Source organism: Podarcis liolepis, assembly GCF_965112155.1.
Source record: "Podarcis liolepis genome assembly, chromosome: 11".
NCBI lineage: Eukaryota > Metazoa > Chordata > Lepidosauria > Squamata > Lacertidae > Podarcis > Podarcis liolepis.
In genome coordinates this window covers 49,244,424-49,264,568 of record NC_139565.1, presented here as the reverse complement: position 1 = coordinate 49,264,568, position 20,145 = coordinate 49,244,424, and the positions used below count along the sequence as shown (strand labels likewise).

At 43.4% G+C, this 20,145-nt stretch overlaps 1 protein-coding gene and 1 long non-coding RNA gene across 7 annotated transcripts in view; one reads left to right on the top strand and one right to left on the bottom strand.

Moving 5' to 3' along the window:
• Positions 1 to 20,145, top strand: part of TARS1 (threonyl-tRNA synthetase 1) — a 214,267-nt gene that overhangs the window by 167,153 nt on the left and 26,969 nt on the right. The window lies entirely within an intron of this gene.
• LOC310689094 lies at positions 55 to 4,731 on the bottom strand. Its single transcript, XR_014517307.1, has 3 exons — positions 1,150 to 4,731; positions 861 to 951; positions 55 to 589 (listed from the first exon to the last, which is right to left on the bottom strand). It is a non-coding gene; the product is annotated as an uncharacterized lncRNA (long non-coding RNA).

Below are 20,145 nucleotides of genomic sequence, written 5' to 3'. Positions count from 1 at the left end.
CGCCCTCTCGGGCCTCCGCCACTTTGTTCTGGGCTGCAGAAACGAGGACGACCCGGTGGGCAAACGGCGAGGAAAGGGAGCCGCGATTTCCCCTCCTTCTTCCAGGAGAGGGGGGTGGGTGGGTGTGGGGTGCGGCATGCCTGCGTGCCCCGAGGGTTCCAGATCGAGGGTGCTGCAAACGTGTGCATGGAAGTCCGAGCGACTGCCCCGACCCCAGTACTTCACTTGAAATGCATGGGATTGGAAAGGTCCGTTGCAAAGTTTCACGGGGCGCTGCTTTGCACGGCGGCATGGATGCAATTAGGTGCAGGGCAGCAAAGAGGGGGCGGACTTCACTAGGCTTAAAAGCTGCATTGTATGCAGATGTTCGGATTGCAATGAAGTCAGTCTCTCTCTCTTTCTCTCTCTCTCATCGGTCCTCCCACTTTGAACTATCGCCTGCTTCGCGGATCAGCGGGGCTGGTTGCTAGCTTGTTTACGAGCCGAGCAAAAACAGTAGGCGTGCAGTCAGGGGATGCGTGTGCCTCTTCAGGGGAACAAACGGCCAGCACACAACGCTGGCTAGGGGTCCCCAAGGAGTAGGTACCACCTTACAGTGGTACCTCGCAAGACGAATGCCTCGCAAGACGAAAAACACGCAAGACGAAAGAGTTTTCCGTTTTTTTGAGTCGTTCCGCAAGACGAATTTCCCTATGGGCTTGCTTCGCAAGACAAAACGTCTTGCGAGTTCTTGCGAGTTTTCTTCCTTTTTCTTAAAGCCGCTAATATCCGATAAGCCGCTAATAGCCGTGCTTCGCAAGACGAAAAAAACGCAAGACGAAGAGACTCGCGGAACAGATTAATTTCGTCTTGCGAGGCACCACTGTACCTTGGAAAGAAGGACTAGGACTCCGGAGCTATAGCCGTAGTTCGTAGCTGTACACATTTAAAGAGTATCTGCTTCCCGCCACCCTCCAGCCAGTGGCGTAGCGTGGGGGGTGCAGGGGGGCCGGCCGCACCGGGCGCAACATCTGGGGGTTAGGGTTAGGGGGCGCAAATCCACGGGTTAGGGGGCGCAAATCCGCGGGTTAGGGGGCGCAAATCCACGGGTTAGGGGGCGCAAATTACTTGCCTTGCCCCGGGTGCTGACAACCCACGCTACGCCACTGCCTCCAGCTCCCCCATGAGGACTAGAAACTTACTCTTCTTTAATATTTGCATGAATGTTTTTGGATGTAAAGACTTTCACATTTCTGTTATTTGCATACAAGGAAGTCCTCTATTAATTTGTCACCTGTTTCTTTCCTTGGTGATCACTCATAGCCAAGTAAGATTGCCTTCCATGGACACGGTTTTAACAGCAAGTGACCGTGGAGGCCGATTCTGGATCCACACGTCCTTCCACAGTGGGGACATAGGTTTCAGGGCAGGAGTTGATCACGGTGAGGGTTTGCCAAATGTGCCTTGTTCTTAGCACATTTCTCACTTTCATCCTGAGTTTGAGCATCTTCAAAGTCTATGACACTTGGTACAGGCTGTTCTCGAATTGGAGCACTTGCAGGCCAGTGTTTCCCAATTGTCAGTGTTTATGCTACATTTTTTAAAGATTTGCCTTGAGAGAGTCTTTAAACCTCTTTTGTTGACCTGCAGCATTACACTTTCCATGTCCCGCCCAGTGGCCAGACCACTGAGAAAAGGATTTCTGACTACAGTACATGAGACTTTGGTCTGATCCAGCAGGGCTCTTACTTTCTTCATTTCAGTGAGATGGACATGTAAGTAAGGTATGCTTTGGAAACATTTCCGCACATGATAATAATTAATTTTATTTCATTAGAATATTTATACTTCCTATTAGAAGTTCAAATGTCCCTTCATCCTATTAGATTTCAGGGAAGTTTACATGGAATCATATACAGTGCAACACAAAAATAAAGATCAGTTTGTATTTAAAACATTTATCACTTTGTAGATTTATCATGTCTTACGATATATGGGGTTTCCTCCGCCTGTTCACATGCAATGAGGAATCACTATCCTGACTTTTTGATGGCAGTGCTGATTTGCCACCTGCAACCAAGACCAAGGCGTCAAGCACAATCTAAGTGATTTAATTGAAAGCAGCCTCAGTTGCAAGCTACACTTCACTGTAAATGAGGTCGCTGCGTTAAGGAAGGCATGGCTGTAACAAGAATCCACTCTATTGCCAATGTTCAGGCTAAGTATCAAGTATACCACATTACATTTGGTTGCAAATCCCACATGTTGTAGACTAATTGAATGATTCCAAATTTTATAAGAGGAGCTGGAAGGATAAGATATATTCTGCTTTTTGGATTTGACAGGGAAAATCCAGCAAGATAATTCAGTCCCTACAGAAAGCACACACATAGTGCTTCTTTCCAATATGCATCTCTGTGTAGCAAATCTACTCCATGGAGAAGGTTCGTGTACAAGAGAAGTCTGAGCAGCTCCACAATTTACAGAGCAAACAGTTTCCTGCTATAAAGAAACATGGCTGCCGAGTGGCATTTTTGACATTTTCGGTATTTATTGTGTATGAATGACATTTTCAGTGTTTATTTTCAGCAAGTTTCTAATTAAAAGCAGCATGAAAGTGAGTCTCCAAGTGTTTCCTTTCCCAGTTGAAAGAGCTTGTGTTTTATTTTTAAATCAGCATTTTCCATGAAGGAAAAAACAAAACATTTGGTTTTGAGTACATTTAGAATGATGTTCTCTAAGCAACAATTCTCAAACTGTATCCTATTATAATTTATGGAAAACATGGGGGAATGTGTTGCTGGCTTCAGTAGGATATTAATTAAGTTGTTGCAATGTCACCTTTCCAATATGCACAAAATGCCCAAAGCACTTCACAAAAATGAAAAATGATGGGAGTCCATTGAAATCAACAGAAGTACTCCTGAGTAAGTTGTTTGACTACTGGTACGTAATTAAGGCAGTAGCAATCCAAGTCCCTTGTAGCTGGGAGTAAGCCCAATTGAACTGAATGGGTTTTACTCAGTAAGATACAGGATTGTACTTTTAAAACATTCATTAAGAAGGAATGCTTCATAAAAATCATCATATGGTGATTTGCCAATTTCTGATAAGGAAGAACAATGTGCAACACAGCCATTTACCAGTTATACTGAAGTCAGTTATGTGTTGCAGTGGAAATCATTGCAGTTCCTTGTGCCAGCATTACACAGACTGGTTTATTTCTATTTTGTTAGAAGTCAAAAAATCTAGGTTCTTTTACAGATATCTTGTTGCAATGGCCCAAGAATCCCTGCAAAAATTATTTCATTTATTCCCTTATTTTAGATGGTAGAGGGTTTTCAGAAAATAATCAGCTCTGGAAAAACTTTCTGTGGACAGGGCAGGTGGCAGGAAAGGGAATTACTACAGCTTGCTGCTGTAGCGATTCAGCCTCACCTCTTAAGAAATCTACAGAAACAGAAAACTCTGCACCCTCCCAGAGCTTACAATGTTCCAGATTCTATGCTTATTTGGTCTTTGAACTCACATCAATTTTAAAAAGCCCTTAAATACAGGCTTCCTCTAACTCGGCCCTCTGGATGTTTTGAGACTGCAATTCCCATCATTCCTGACCACTGGTCCTGCTAGCTAGGGATCATGGGAGTTGTAGGCTAAAAACATCTGGAGGGCTGAGTTTGAGGAAGCCTGAGTTAATATTATTGGTACTGAGAACATGGACAGACTTTGAAGTAAGGCTACAGGGATGCCATAATGGCTGCTTAAAGCAGTAAGGTGAACATGTGATGCAGCTCCAGGATTTCCTGAGCCAAACATTATTTGGATCCATTTCCAGACTGGTTTTAGGTCCGGTCTGGGAACTGCCTAGGTTGTCTTGGGTGACCTGGGTTGAGTGATGGACTGGGGAAGTGTTACTGCGTTAGAAACTGTTTGTTGTACTTGCATTTACATATTTCTAAGTGGCGTACATAAAATGTTAAGAAATGTTCAAAGAATAAGAACAATTAAAATTCATCACAAAAGAAAATGGCTTTCAACAGAAGAGCAGGATACAAATACACTGTCACATTATGGATTATACAAGCTCAATGTGGTTGTTGGAAAAGCTACATACAAATATCAAACCAAGCCAAATGTAACTGCATCAATGACAGTCAAAACTAGGGATGGTATTCCACAGAGCTTTCCAAATGTTTCATGTTGAAGATACACTTTTTAGGCATGCATCATTCTGCCACCATAACCAGTTCTGTCATGTCTGGATAAACTTGTTTGTTGGTCCTCATCCAGCTCAGACCTTCAATCCCACATATCCTCAGAGAATCCTGATAAGAAAGGATTTGAAAGGAAACATTGCCTTTTTAAGACCTGCATATTGATTACTATATTGATGACACCATACTCCAGGCTTCCAAATGATATTTCCCAGCAGTTGCATGTGATATTAAAAAGTACCAGGGATAAGATGGCACTGGGAGATACTCCGCAGGTCAGAGCCCATGGGAGAGAGTAGCAGACACTTAGTGCTACTTTCTGGTAGCTAGCTACTGCAAAGTAGTATCCCCCAAATTAAAGTAAACTGGCAGTCTAGGAAGATCAGATGGTTCTATTGTATCAAATACCTCTGGGAGGCCTTTGAATATTAGTGTGGTCACACTCCTGCCCAGTTCCACACAAGGATCGTCAGCTAGGCAATTCAGTCATTAACCTCACTCTGAATTAGTGTTTACCAAAGGGGGCTGTTTTTGAATTATGGTGCTGGAGGAGACTCTTGAGAGTTTCCATTCTTAAGGAAATCAGCCCTGAGCACTCACTGGAAGGACAGATTGTGAAGCTGAGGCTCCAATACTTTGGCCACCTCATGAGAAGAGAAGACTCCCTGGAAAAGACCCTGATGTTGGGAAAGATGGAGGGCACAAGGAGAAGGGGACGACAAGAGGACGATATGGTTGGATAGTGTTCTCGAAGCTACCAGCATGAGTTTGACCAAACTGCGGGAGGCAGTGGAAGACAGGAGTGCCTGGCATGTTCTGGTCCAGGGGGTAACGAAGAGGCGGACACGACTAAACGACTAAACAACAACAAAAAAGGGGGCTGTGGAATTAGCAGGGTGCCGAGGCAAGTGGGTGGCAGAGAGGTGCTCGATGTGTAAAAGACTATCAAGACATTGAAAAGCTGGTATCACCGGATCAAGTTCATCAGTTTTGTTGAATTAATTAAACTAAATCATTTTAAATGGCTTTGGAATAAATGTGCAATTAATTGTTACTGATAGCTATAGATTTCTCCTTGAGGCTTAATTGTTTTCTTGTTTTATTACAAGCTGTGAGGGCATAATGTATAGTTATTAGGCCTGAATTCCAATCAATATTGAGATTCAGCTGAAAACCAGAATTGCAGCTCCAAATCAAATACTGAACATGTTATTATTTCCTTGTATGTAGAATATAATGAAATACCAGCAGAGTGACAATCATAAATATTTGATATAATATTTATGATATATATGATTTAGGGTATAAAATAAGATGCAGAAGGGCAAAGGTCAAGAGAACTTTACAGGAATTACATTTCAACATTTATTACTACACATTATTTCAAAATGATCTAGGATTTTGCCATTAAAACAACACCCTAAACTTTCTAAATACACTATCAGGTGTGAGTTTATTGTGCAATCAGTGCTGCTCATGCATGCATTATTATTATTTTTGGCAGCATCTGCACAACAGCGATGCTATCAAAATTCCAGCCCATGCTTTTTAATTTTTTAAATCTGGATTTCCCCTTTATGCAAAAATAAATAAAGAAAATAAAATCCAGTAAATTAAAATAGCCTGTTATATATCTACTACAGGGACTGCTGATGTGTAAACTTGTTAGCATTTTTATTTTTATTTTTGATGGGCAGTTTGTCATGTGCGTGGTAAACTTTCAGCACCCCCACTTCCATTTGCTCCCTGCTTGAGCACAAACAACCCTAGCTATTTTGTTTCTGAAAGCGCAAACAATAGGAACATTCCTCTCTTTAATAATCTGCACAGGCTGTAGGCATGATCAACAACTGATTAGGATGAGCTGTTCTCTCAAGATGTCTATCCACTACATGGAAGGGACTACCTTAGAGATAGTCATCTTGTGCTAGAGTGATAAAAAAGATATTTTCTAAACCATTAGAACCAAAACCATAATCAACAAGCCCAGTGCACGTACTGCAACTGCAACTAAACTGACAATGGGGAGGGACAAAAACAAACACCTGTGGATATGTTTCATCAAGATCTGCCCAGTGGTGTGGATGGCAAGCGGCAGAACAGCAATATATAAGACTGGGCGGGGGGGGGGGAGACACACACCAAGGAATATGTAGAAGCTAGCATGCACACAGAAAAAACAGATCTGAATGCCCTCTTTGCAATATAATGCCCCCTTATGGGATATGCCCTTATTTGGAAAAGTGAATGATAAATATGTCAGGAGGATTCCTTACTCAGAAAAAGACACACCACCAAATTGGCATCCTGAGAATGTGAGTTTTGGTGGGTCCAAGCAGAGTCCACCATAAGGCAATATAGCCACACAACTGCATTTCTATGAGCCTGTTTTTGGAACTCTATGCACATGTAATGTGGCCAGGATCACAACTGGACACATGGTGAATGAATGGCACAACAGCTTCACCAGGAGTGAATCTACTCTGCCCACATTGTCAACACAGCAATTTGGTCATGGAAACTGAAGTTTCAGTGAAATGTCCCTTATGCAATAGTTGCAGCAAGATCAACATGGGGAGATAAATGGGGAGATGCTGAGTGAGTGACAATTTTCATTTTATTAATACAAATTCACATTCGTTTTCAGCATTTTCTTTTGAAAAATACAAACTATGAAACCTAGCCATAACAGAGGACGACATCCAGAAATTCCATATAGAATTAACAAGTGAGACTAGCAAAAATATATATATATAAAATAAATAACAGCAGGGGCAGGGTTTAAATTACTGTTATTATTTTAACTTGTGCAAATGGCAGAGTCCCCCCAAATGTGCTGCTATCATCTTCTTGTTTCTCCCTAGTAGTAGATAGGTAGCCGTGTTGGTCTGCCATAGTCAAAATAAAAAATTCCTTCCAGTAGCACCTTAAAGACCAACTAAGTTAGTTCTTGGTATGAGCTTTCGTGTGCATGCACACTTCTTCAGATACTGAAGAAGTATCTGAAGTATCTGAAGAAGTATGCATGCACACGAAAGCTCATACCAAGAACTAACTTAGTTGGTCTTTAAGGTGCTACTGGAAGGAATTTTTTATTTTGACTATGGCAGACCAACACGGCTACCTATCTACTACTGGAACCATGGAAGGCACCACATTGAGCCGCATGAAATGGTGGTATCTGAAGAAGTGTGCATGCACACGAAAGCTCATACCAAGAACTAACTTAGTTGGTCTTTAAGGTGCTACTGGAAGGAATTTTTTATTTTGTTTCTCCCTGCCATTTCTGACTGTACTGGGGAATTGAGGTTGCCATTAGGAGTGATGGGATATAATACAATATTACAGTACCACAAAATTATCTGATATTTACTTGGCAAAGCAGCACTCAGGTTGAATCCCCCTCTGTATACCACCAAATGATGTAAAGTGGCCAATCATGGGTTTGGCTTGACAAAAGACCTTGTAGGGTACTGGCACCTGTCCTAAATTCAGTCTTGTAGTGGTTCAGATTCACCCTAGGATCAGGCTGCCTGTGTTCAATAAATATCATGACTTAAGAGGAAATACCATGTGCTGTTTTTGTTCTTCATTTGTTTCCAGTTTTTTAAAAAAAATGAAAGGGAAATACTCTTTGCTTGACAGACAGTCATTAAATGTTGAAGGCAGGGAACATTTTCACAGCAGAGGCTTTCATGGATCCACATAAGTTTGTTTTCCCAGGATGTGCATTTGCATTACAAATGCCTTTTCTGCTTTCTCTACTGTATTACCCACCATAAGAGCTGCAAATGTGATTTAAATGTCTCTTACTAAGGGGATCATAGGAACACCTTTTCTCATATCCATAGTCTGAAAAAACAAAAGGCACACCACACATAGACAAAAGTTTTACTGAAACAGCTTAAAATTAATTTTTTCTTTTTAAAACAAATTTCTCATCAGGTGCTAAAGTATAATAATTCATGAACTACTTTTTCTGGACTGGTTTTGTTGACATCAGTGGGCCCATTCCAGAACATATACCCAGCATTTACCAAAGATGATAATGGATATGGAAACCAAGCCTTATGAGAAGGGTTGAAGGAGTTGGATATGTTTAGCCTGGGAAAGAGGAGTTTGAGAGGAGATATGATAGCCATCTTCAAATATCTAAAGGGCTGCCACAAGCTCTGGTGCAAGCTCTGGAGGGTAGGACCCAAACCAATGGATTCAAGTTAAGAGAAAGGAGATTCTGGCTAAACACCAGGAAGAATTTTTTGACAGTAAGAACTGCTCAACACTGCCCTTGGGACGGTGTGGACTCTCTTCCTTTGAGGTTTTTAAGCAGAGGTTTAATGTTACATGGGGACGCGGGTGGCGCTGTGGGTAAAACCTCAGTGCCTAGGAGTTGCCGATCGTATGGTCGGCGGTTTGAATCCCCGTGGTGGGGTGAGCTCCCGTCTTTCGGTCCCAGCTCCAGCCCACCTAGCAGTTCGAAAGCACCCCTAAGTGCAAGTAGATAAATAGGAACCGCTTTATAACGGGAAGGTAAACGGCGTTTCCGTGTGCTGCGCTGGTGCCGGCTCGCCAGAGCAGCTTCGTCACGCTGGCCACGTGACCCGGAAGTGTCTCCGGACAGCGCTGGCCCCCGGCCTCTTAAGTGAGATGGGCGCACAACCCTAGAGTCGGACACGATTGGCCCGTACGGGCAGGGGTACCTTTACCTTAATGTTATATATGATCTAGTTGATATTCCTGCAGGGGATTGGACTTGATCACTGTTGGGGTCCCTTCTAACCCTACAATTTTATGATTCTAAGACATAGTAAAAATGAACGTCAGCTACTGAGAAGCAGAACATTGCAGTCTGATCCTTTGACGCTGCCTGGGTACCCCTCTTGAACAGACATGGTTTAGCATTTTGTATTGCTTTGTTTTGATTCTAAAGTCATGCGTGATCCACATATTTTAATATCAAGGGGGAAACTGGCATGGGATGTGGCCTGAATGCTTTATTCCTAAATTTTGCAGCTTTCTCCAACTCACGTTGGCAAGTCATTTGCAAATCTCTCCTGAGATGAAAAGAAATGAAAGGATTTGCTGAAAGCAGGGCTCCCCCTATAGGCTGATGTGAAGGAAGGCCAAAATGGAGAGCAATATCAAATTGTTACTTCTTTTTTCACACGGTTGCACACATTTCCTTTTATATGTTCTAATCTAGATCAGAGATGGGGAAGCTATGGCCCTCCAGATGTTGCTGGATTTCAATTCTCACCATCCCTATTGGCTATGCTGGCTGGAGGTGGTGAGAGTAGAAGCCAAGCAACATCTGGAGGGTCCACAGGTTTTCCCATCTCTCATCTTTATAATAACAGAAAAGTCATACTTCAGAAATATTTGAGCTGCAATATTTAAGGGGCCCTTCTTGCATCTTGCAAGCGATAAGAGGGCCCCCACTTTTAGAATTCCCTGCCCCTGGAATTTACCTTCATTGCTGAGTTTCAGATCAGCTCAAGACATCTGCTCCCCCAGACCCTGACACTATAATGGGGCCTGTTGGCATGATTATTTGCTGCAACCATTGGTATTTGTTATATTGGATTCTTATATTGTTGGTGTTAAAGCTTGTTGTTTTACGGGATGTTAAAGACAACTGTTTTATATTGCACTGTTATTATAATGTTGCAAACTGCCCTGTGGTCTTTGATTATTTATTTTCTATTAAAAATTTGATTAATGGTAATAATAATGATGATATGCCTCAGTTAAGGAACCAAAACACAGCCATCCTTCATCAGCCAAAACAGAGCCACCCTTTACACTTCTCTAAATTTTGCCATGCAATTCTCCCACTTTGTCTCACACAGAAGGGGGTGAACCCTCCCAGCTCTCACCTGGGAGCTTCTCTTTCTTCTCCCAGCCTCCCACCCTGGGAGATCTTCCCTTCCCTGCCTCTCACACAGGCTCTTTCACCAACCATCCATCACCTTCCTGTGTGTACCCTCATTAACGCAGAGTAGAGATGCAGGGTTATGCATGTGTTTTACACAACAGTACACTAGAAAGTAGAGGGATGTGGGTGGCACTGTGGGTTAAACCACAGAGCCTAGGGCTTGCTGATCAGAAGGTTGGCGGTTCGAATCCCTGTATAGGTAGCACTCCGGCAGGAAGGTAAATGGCGTTTCCGTGCGTTGCTCTGGTTTGCCAGAAGCAGCTTGGTCATGCTGGCCACGTGACCCGGAAGCTGTACGCCGGCTCCCTCGGCCAGTAAAGCGAGATGAGCGCCGCAACCCCAGAGTCGTCTGGTCAAGGGTCCCTTTACCTTTACTTTTTTACACTAGAAAGTACAGTGCTATATGGCATAGCAGGAGTAGTTCATGTTTCTAAACATTCAGGTCGTTATTAAAATACAGTGGTACCTCGGGTTATGAACTTAATTCATTCCGGAGGTCTGTTCTTAACCTGAAACTGTACTTAACCTGAAGCACCACTTTATCTAATGGGGCCTCCTGCTGCCGCTGCACGATTTCTGTTCTCATCCTGAAGCAAAGTTCTTAACCTGGGTTATATTTCTTGGTTAGCAGAGTCTGTGACCTGAAGCGTATGTAACCTGAAGCGTATGTAACCTGAGGTACCACTGTACTTCAGTCCCAATGCTCTGATTTTCCTGGCAAAAGATGATCCTGCGCTAGCCAGCAAGGGGCAGGAGAGAGTACATGCTGCTCAGCTCTCACAAAGAGACCTCCAAAGGCATTATCAACTGAAACGTGGAAGAACTACAGCACTAGTGGGTACAGGTGTGGGGAGGCCCTCCTCGCTAAGGACAGCCACAGGCAGCTCTCTGCCTTGATCCGCGATTTGCTTTATTTATTTCATTATATGCGGCCCAATGGCCAAAGTGGCCTTTAAGCACTTTAGAAAACTAATGACCCCAAAATAACAATGAATGATCACATATAATTAAAACGCACCGTGAAATAATTCTATCAGTACATTAAAGTAAGCACCCACAATTAAAGCGTGCAACAAAAGAAGCCCGTTAAACATTAAACCGGTTAAAACAACCATTAAAAGCAGGAGCTTTAGATAAGGAGATCAGAAGAACGTTTGTCTAAACAGGCGCGTCTTCAATAATTCCTATGCAATGTTGGCACAATGGTTTCGGATGTGATGTGCATGCGTTTCATTTGCAACAGCAGAGTAACAATTGATGTAAACAGCCAGAACTGTTCGCTTAAATAGAAGACAGGAGAAGAAACAGCAGACAAGAGAAAGATGTTGGATTCCACTGCAAGCTGCACTGCTTTGTGTCATTTTTGCAGCAGAAGCCTTTCTCAGAAAGAGCCTTAAGTATGACAGTCTGGCTAAGCAAAACACAGTAAATGGGATATAAAAATTGAGTGCTTTGATCAACTCGTTTTTGATCTCTCCGTCCACCTGTAAAGTCTCTGTGCAGAATCAGGCTGTTGCCCCCAAACTGGCAGACTGGAAATGTGAAGACTGTGCAGATGCCATATTAAGAGTTAATCCAAACCAAATGTTTCAGTGCACGTTTGAAGTTCAGATCATGAGTCTTAGATCGTGAGTAACACATATGAGACTGTGTGAAACCTGTTTTCTATTTATCCCGGGTGGAAAAACTGGGTTCCATTATTAGTCTGAGACCATCCCCAAACCTTTTGTTGGCATTCGTCTGTCTCAAGAGACAATGAAGTGGGCCTCTGGGGGTGGAGTCAAACTGCTGAAGAATCACAGCTCCTGCTGTAGCTGCAGGGACCAGGAACTCATAACTTCTGCCTCCCATGTTTGCAGCACCAAAGTGGCCTCCCTGGGGTGCAAACCCGGGCAGTGTGTATGGATCTCTTGGGCTGCCCAGACAACAAGACCCCACCCCAACCCGTTCTCAGCCACACTCAGGAAAGCAGAGCTGGAAGAAGGCATACAAGACACCATGCAACCATCTTAGAGAATCTACTCCAGATTTATGTAGGGCTCACTCCTTAGCTTTTTCTTTTCCTGAAAATATCCTGCAAGGCAGTGGGTAACCTCCCAAACCACATTATTTTTATCCCCCCCCCCCCAAGAGCAGCAGTGCCTCTCATCAGCTACTTATGTCTCCTTGGAAATATGTTGGACTTTCTTAATAATCAAATATAAATAAAAAAAATTGTCCAGTAGCACCTTAGAGACCAACCAAGTTTGTTCTTGGTATAAGCTTTCGTGTGCATGCACACTTCTTCAGATACTGAATTTCAGTCAAGCTACTGGACTTCTCCACATGCACGCTTGACCATACCATGGTCTGAACTATGGAGTCATTCCCTACCTAGTGCCCCCAGGATTGCGGCCTGGTTGCAAAATAGTTGGTTGCCACATTTCCCTGCAATGGGCTCCATTATGGACATAGCGTGTGAATAAGAAAGGCTCACATCATCAAATAAAACACAGAAGCTCAAAGCAGTGAGGGTGGAACAAAGGTAGACCAAATACTGCTGACTCAAGTAAGAGGAAAAACTAAGAGAATCTGCTTGCTGATACTCCAAGATGTTTTACGTTATTGCTTAAGAATCCCAGTTTTCCATTTTCCTTTTAGCCTTGGCATTGATTGAGGTGTCCACATGGCGATTAATAGTGGGATTTGTCCCCACTCCTAGCTGTCCCTCTCTGCTAGCCACTGCAATCCCTTCTCAATCAAAAACCAAAGAAAACAGAGGAGTGCTCACTAGAGAAAGTAGTCTTGATCCTTAACCAGGCCTGCTGTTCCTGGGCATGCTCAGAAGCATTATTTCCTGTTGAGTAACACTGGGCCTTGAGCTTCCTCTACTTCCTGAATGGAACTGGGGCCACAGGAAACTACAAATTCCACGTTGTTCAGTGGGAAATGAAGCCCCAGAGTGACTTGATTCACGTGGAATTGGTCAGGCGATGGCAGCAGAGCCAGCAAGTCTTGTCACGCGCCCAGATTTCTGCTGATTTTTCAGGCAGCATACCCAGCAAAACAGATTTTGAAATCATGTGGCCAGCTTCGGAGCAGTAGTCCAAGAAGGTGACCACACAAGAAATTGTTTAAAAGGCTGCACTGTTGAAAAAGCATTCTGTGTGCCCGCACTGCACAAACAGGCTTGAACTTTTTGCTTTATCCCGAGGACTGAGACACAACAATCCAATTGCTGTGAGCTGAAAAAGCACACTGGGTACTGGCATGCAAATGGCCAAAGCAGGCATCCCGCTTTGCCCAAGAGTTCCCACGTCTGAAAAAATGTAGACATTTATCAAGCTCCGTGTCCTCAGGCAGCCTCAACAGATGTGCCATTCTGTAGATGGTTTAATTTTGAAAAAAGAAAAAGAAAAAAGTCTTGCTGAAATCCAGGCCAGAGTGAAAACAAACTTCATCTCCAAACACAATTTGTGGTGTTTGTCACGGAACCCCCTAATGTCATATACGCGAATGGAAAATGAAGCAGAACTATAAATACAGAAGGCATTGCTTAGCAATCCACTGTAAATTTTTTACATCACCTTAAAGGCAAACAGATGTTTTCCAATAAACAATTGTTTTCTTCCCATTTGCCTTCTTTTACTGTTCGCTTCTTAATTTAAAATGTTATTGCGGGGTGGTGGGAGGAAGAGTTCCTAAGGGTTTCTAAGTCAGAGTACCAAATAAATTAAAATAAAAAATGTGGAGATGAGGTACTACAGTGGAAGGAAGTGGAGGGGGAAGAATTTACAGCTTGTTCGCCTCACGAGAGAACTGTGGAATATAGCGCTGTTGCCAAGTAGGGAGGGTTATGCCTTTTCAACTGGAACAACTTGTGTTGGCAGAAGGGCACCAGCGTGCGAGTTTCACAGAGTTCTCCCTACATGCAGTTCACAGCCTGACATTTCACTCGCTACGAATGCTGGGATGCGAGGGCACATTTATTTATTTATGGCATTTATAACCTGCCTTTCTTCTGCAGAACCTAAAGCAGCATGCGTGCTTTCCTGAGGTGGTCTTCTATTTAGGCACTGACTCGACTTGGGCCTGCTTTTACTTCAGCAGCATCCACTCAAGAGTCACGTAGGTGGGAAGTTTTTAATGACAGATGTTTTGATGTATTTTTAATCTTTTGTTGGAAGCCGCCCAGAGTTGCTGGGGAAACCCAGCCAGATGGGTGGGGTAATAATAATAAATAATAATAATAATAATAATAATAATAATAATAATAATAATAATACTCTTGAGAGAGAAACAGGGTCAACTCTAGCCTTGAGGCAACTCCTCAGCAAACCTGTTCTGTGGTGGGCCCCTACTAGTGTTGCCTGTTTTACAGACAACCCCCTTCTCTCTGAAGGACTATCAGAGGGCAGCCCTTTATTTAAACTAAGGAACCCTATATTTGAAGCCACAGGCTTCATCACTATGGATATAGATATTTCTATGTAAATATAGTTTAAAAAGGTAAGGGACCCCTGACAGTTAAGTCCAGTCACAGACGACTCTGGGGTTGCGGCGCTCATCTCGCTCTGTAGGCCGAGGGAGCCGGCATTTGTCCGCAGACAGCTTCCGGGTCATGTGGCCAGCATGACTAAGCCGCTTCTGGTGAACCAGAGCAGCACACAGAAACACCGTTTAACTTCCAGCTGGAGCGGTACCTGTTTATCTACTTGCACTTTTTTGGGTGTGCTTTCGAACTGCTAGGTTGGCAGGAGCAGGGACTGAGCAACAGGAGCTCACCCCGTCGAGGGGATTCGAACCACTGACCTTCTGATCGGCAAGCCCAAGAGGCTCAGTGGTTTAGACCACAGCGCCACCTGCGCTACACATATAAATACATATAAATGAGCACATGCAGATTTTATGCAAACCCATGCCCTTTCTCTTATTTGCGTTATGTGCTTTCTCTCTTTTGGACATCCTACCCAGTGATGGAGCCAGGATAGCAATTTTGGATAGATCTAAGGCAGAAACCCGGTGTTGTTTTTTTGCAAGCATGGGAGCCAATTGTAAAAGGTACATAACTAAGCACACCCACCACCCGGGGAGGGGGGGACTTGCCTCAACTGGCCAAAAAGCAAAAAAAGAAGAAGAAGGCGGCAGCCAAGGAAGCATTTCTTTTTCTTCTCGTGGTTAGCTAGCAACCTTCTTGGCATTGTGCTTATCCTTTCTCGCTGACTGCATTGCCAGTTTTAACTTGGGTACTAGGGCAATAAATCTTGCAACTTTAATAGATAGCTGTGTGGGCTCAGGCCACAGAGCCAGGTCGTTAATTTCCCTCTTTTGGCTTTAAGTTTTCTTCAGATGTTGGCAGTTTTGGAAACAAGGGTAGCAAAGCATGGTGAATGGCATTTCATTCTATACAACATCTACTTTTGGCATGCAGCTGAGCTGTAGGATGTCACCAGGCTCCCTTTAACTCTCTGCTGGCACACAGAACAGGCCTCAGTTATCAGTGCCCATCATGGGAATTACACAAGCATGCTTCACATTAGCTAACTTTCCTGAAATCTCTGATGAGAATATTTCCAATAGGGAGCCTTGTGATCTCCAGTCACATGGAGTGATTTGGGGAGGGGGGCATTGCAGGTTTCCAGCAAGAAGAATTTATTGTGGACCAAAGTTCTGATTCTGGAAGTGGCAAAAAGCCTAATCAAATTTGGACGGTACTTGGTGCTCTCTGCTCTTTCACCCATTCTTCCAATGTCAGCTAAGCCCTTCCTGTGGAGAAATACCAGCAAAACATTGCCAGCATAACTCTTGAAGTTCACAGACTTTCCCACATTCTTATTTTTGAGAGTATAGGTCAATCATTTCTCCACCAAGCAGATGCAATGGAGTAGAAAGCATCTACATAACTAGCAATAAGAATTTTGGATGGCATTTAAATATCTGAAGAAGTGTGCATGCACACGAAAGCTCATACCAAGAACTAACTTAGTTGGTCTTTAAGGTGCTACTGGAAGGAATTTTTTTATTTTGACTATGGCAAACCAACACGGCTACCTATCTGTAATTTAAATTTCTGTGATATTTCTTGTTTGTTTGTTTGTATGTTTGTTTGTTTGCTTGCTTGCTTGCTTGCTTGTTTCGTCATTGTGAAAGGAAGGTTGCTGGAGTTCACTTCGTTGTCTCAGTGCAATTACATAGATGGGACCGACACCTTTCAGGGCAGTCCTGAAGAACATTCCAGAGAGCTCTAGAAAGTGTAAAGAGTTTAGGTCCAACCTTCAAGTGGCTGCCCATGTATGCATTGCACCAAACACCCCAAAGAATCACCAGGAAAAAAGGACAGAAGGGATCACAGATGTGCATAAAATTTGCACATGATAGTTTAGATGTAATTTAGAAATACTTACTATAATTTTAAGAGACATTACATCTCGACATAATGGCAAAGGCTGCCCAAGTGACCTGTGGACCTGCTCAATCTGCTCCAGTTGCAACTTCAAGACCTTTCTTGCTCTTCCTTCTGAGGGTTCTTTATCTTTCAACTGGACCTGGAATTAACCCTTCAAATAGAGGACTGATCTCTGTAAAGTAAGGTATATGGCCTCCCTATCACATAGCAGACCTGGGACCCGGGTGGTGCTGTGGTCTAAACCACAGAGCCTAGGGCTTGCCGATCGGAAGGTCGGCGGTTCGAATCCCCGCAACGGGGTGAGTTCCCATTGCTCAGTCCCTGCTTCTGCCAGCCTAGCACTTCGAAAGCACGTCAAAGTGCAAGTAGATAAATAGGTACCACTCCAGCGGGAAGGTAAACGGCATTTCCGTGCACTACTCTGGTTCGCCAGAAGCGGCTTAGTCATGCTGGCCACATGACCCGGAAGCTGTCTGAGGACAAATGCCAGCTCCCTCGGCCAGTAAAGTGAGATGAGCGCCACAACCCCAGAGTTGTCCGCGACTGGATTTAACGGTCAGGGGTCTCTTTACCTTTACCACATAGCAGCAGTCTCTGAACCAGTGGTTGCCACGGCTTTTTGCAAAGTCCCTTTTTAGACACTGCTCCCAACAACATCATGAAACATGTACAATACAGTATTTCAGCAGAAGCTATAGATAAAAAAAATGATGCCTCTGATTTCTACCTTTAAGTAGTTTTAAGAAAAGTATCTCAGACAGCTGTCTCAGAATCCCACCAAGTTTCCTAGATAGATAGCTGGACTTAAGACACATCAGAAGAAGAGAACTGAGAAGGTGATTTGTGATTCCTTAGACCATGGGTAGGCAAACTAAGGCCCGGGGTCTGGATCCAGCCGAATCGCCTTCTAAATCTGGGCTGCTGATGGTTCAGGAATTGGCATGTTTTTACATGAGTAGAAAGTGTGCTTTTATTTAAAATGCACCTCTGGGTTATTTGTGGGACACAGGAATTCGTTCATTTCCCCCCAAAAAATATAGTCCGGCCCCCCACAAGGTCTGAGGGACAGTGGACTGGCCCCCTGCTGACAAAGTTTGCTGACTCCTACCTTAGACCGACGTCCTTTCTTTCAGGAGGCTTCCAGCTGTGGTCACAGCATCAGGTCCAGGTTGATACAACAAGCCAGAAACACAGACTAACACCACAGTATTCCCTCGTATGGCCTAGTGTAGTTATGATCTGTCAGTATCCGACCACCTCCAGCCTTGATGCATCCTGCAGTGTGATGATCACGATCCTAACTAAGCGCTTCAGTAGAGAGTGATGCCTGAGCCAATAACATAATATAGGTGGAACGATCCCATCAAGCATTCAAAGGCATGGATCTCTGATGAGGATAAAACACTTACTAAGTAAGATGCACTCAGGCATCCAATACTTAAAAAGGTGGTTCACGGTGTAGAATCTGGGTTTATTTACAGAAGCGGGGTGGGCAAGCTGCAGTCCTAGAGCCTGCAAGCAATCAGTTCTGACCTCTGACAACAGCAGAGATCTGTCCCTCTCGGCCTACTGGGGCGGGGAGTAAGCGGGGGTACGAAAGAGAAAGAGGTGGGTGGGGAAAGAGAGAGAGGGGGGGAAGAAGGAGGGAGGGGAGGAGGAGGAGGGTGATGAAGAACAGGTGTCAAAAAGTTAGGGGAGGAAAGGGAGCATCAGTATGCAAGATGAATCATTATATGATCAAAAACTAGAATCAACTTGCAGTAATCTGGCCCATTATAAATAGGAGCTTCTCCTTGGAATACAGTCCCCAATTAAATACAAATTCTTGAAACTTCTAGAAAAGCTTCTGTCTTAGCTTCACATGATTTCTCTAAAATTGCTAAGCACATTTGGGAGAACCATTTGATAAAGACAACCAGCCACGTAACATCTTGTAACTTGGAAAAAACCATGCAGCGTGTATTTTGGAGAAACTATGTTTCTAATGCGTACTGGATCTGCCTATAACAGGCAAACTAATCCTAGGCATGTTTACTCAGAAGTAAGTCCTTGATGTATTTTCCAGAGCCCCTTTTCCAGAAATCTAACTAGACTACTTTTTAATGCTTCAAAACCAAAGGAAATACAAGTCTCTGCTTAAACTTTTATAACACTAGGTAGACACAGGCGATGGCATAAGAAGTATTGCAAAATCCCCAGCTAGTTCTTGGGTTTGAAAAGCCAGTTTGAGATCAAGAAACTTCACTTACGAATTTCCTGATGAAGTCTCACTCTTCGCTCCACAGAATAAAATGTTAATTGAAAACATTAAAACCCACTTTATGTCCTAGCTAGAAGAAGTGGTTTTCCTGGGATGGTTTAGGCATAACTTGGGTTCAAAAGAAGATGGCATATACCCAAGGGCCTTCAAAGCTAGATACATCATACTGATTTTAATAGTGACGTCTTACCCCATTTGTAGAAGGTCTCATACACCCCCATTTCAAGCTCCTGGCATTAGTCTGGCTCACCAGCTTCCATTTTTCACACTGTTATTTCCTTGGATTGTATTTTCCTGGCTACTTTCTTTACTGCCTGTTTTAAGAAGAATGTGAACTCAGTAACATTCTAATTCCAGCCAGTCTTTCCAACCTCAATTTTAAAGTAAATTTAACATAAGACTTGATCTAAATGGATACAGCTCAATATTTACACCAGTCTGCACCCACTTAGGATTTGACCCAAGACATTTCACCTATACAATAATCACTGTCCTTTCTGTGCTTGGCAGCTGTGGTTTCTACAAGACAAACGGTGCTCGTTCCCGCCCCCTCGGTGCCACTCACAGGGCAGACAGAGTAAATACCAAAGCCACGCATAGAAATTGGCACAGATGGACTTTTGTATGATAAACTAATAAACAGAATCCATTTTTGTCCCATGTTACTAAGCAGAATCAATTCACACCACATTCACAGTTGTTTTTTCCTGTTCCTTTTTTGTTCTTTACACATTGATGATATTTTGTGGTCAAATTATAAAGGGAATCAATGAAACCAGGAGGGCTGCAATCCTAAGCACGTTTTCCTGGGAGAAAGTGAACTCTGTGGGACTTGCTTCTGAGCAAACATACCTAGGATTAGATTGCATGTTATGGGCAGATTCAGAATGCATTAGAATGTATTAAGTTTCCCTCCATATGCAAAAAAACTGCTAAAGCAGGGATGATTCTCACTGGTACTACAATGGAGGAGAAAATGTTAACGCCCTCCTTTTACCCCACATGGTCCCAAACCTGCTCAGGCTGCCCCATCGCTGCTCTTTACATTTTTAAAGTGCCATTTTAATTGCAATCACAAAATGAATGCCACATCTAGGGAAGTAATAGTGCCACTGTATTCTGCTCTGGTCAGACCTCACCTGGAGTACTGTGTCCAGTTCTGGGCACCATAGTTCAAGAAGGACACTGACAAACCTGGAACGTGTCCAGAGGAGGACAACCAAAATGGTCAAAGGCCTGGAAACGATGCCTTATGAGGAACGGCTAAGGGAGCTGGGCATGTTTAGCCTGGAGAAGAGGAGGTTAAGGGGTGATATGATAGCCATGTTCAAATATATAAAAGGAAGTCATATAGAGGAGGGAGAAAGGTTGT